We start from the raw sequence: 805 nt of genomic DNA, 5'->3' as shown, positions 1-805 counted from the left end.
ATCCTTTTTTCCTCTTGTCCCCTCCCCGGGGAGAAGGCATCCCATGAGGGTTGCTGTGGCAAACACTCCGACCTTTGGGCTTAAAACAGGCTATTGATAACAGCCTATCAATACCTGAAGGGAGCTACAGAAGAGCTGGAGAGGGCACTCTTTATCAGGAAGTGCAGTGACAGGACAAGGGGTAGTGGTTTTAAACTGGAAGAGGGGAGATTTAGATTAGGTACTAGAAAGAAATTCTTTACATTGAGGGTGGTGAGAGCCTGGCCCAGGTTGCCCAGAGAAGCTGTGGCTGCCCCATCCCTGGAGGGGTTCAAGGCCAGGCTGGATGGGGCTTTGAGCAACCTGGTCTGGTGGGAGGTGTCCCTGCCCAGCACAGCGGGGTTGGAACTAGATGATCCTTAAGGTCCCTTCCAACCCAAACCATTCTATGATTCTATGATTCTATGATTCTATCCCAGCGTGGCATTTGCTTTTCTCACAGCCGTGTGATGCTGCTAGCACTGCTGAAGGGCTGCAAGCACTGTCCATTTCAAAGCTCTGCGCAAATCCTAGGGATGGAGGTCCCTTTCAGAGCTCTCCCACGATGGGACAGAGCAGCCTCACAACACAATTCTAAAAAAGGGAGGTTTGTTACACCCCTTCTTCCTGCAGAGGTGCAGCAGCAATAGACAGAAGAGCTGAGGCATTCATGCTCAGTACTAAAACTATTAAGTAGGTTCTCAGAGCAGGCAATTTCGTTGTTTTTTTTTTTTTCCCCAAGCTATTCTGATCTTCCAAACAGGCTTCACAATCCCCATCTGGATGG

The 805-nt window shown here is 49.7% G+C and overlaps 1 protein-coding gene across 1 annotated transcript in view; it reads left to right on the top strand.

The window, feature by feature from the left end:
* CREB3L1 (cAMP responsive element binding protein 3-like 1) overlaps positions 1 to 805 on the top strand; it is a 70,145-nt gene that overhangs the window by 5,370 nt on the left and 63,970 nt on the right. The window lies entirely within an intron of this gene.

Source organism: Calidris pugnax, unplaced genomic scaffold, assembly GCF_001431845.1.
Source record: "Calidris pugnax isolate Ruff unplaced genomic scaffold, ASM143184v1 scaffold68, whole genome shotgun sequence".
In the NCBI taxonomy this organism is placed as follows: domain Eukaryota; kingdom Metazoa; phylum Chordata; class Aves; order Charadriiformes; family Scolopacidae; genus Calidris; species Calidris pugnax.
Note: the sequence above shows the minus strand (reverse complement) of the source record. Positions and strands in the feature narration are given on the sequence as shown.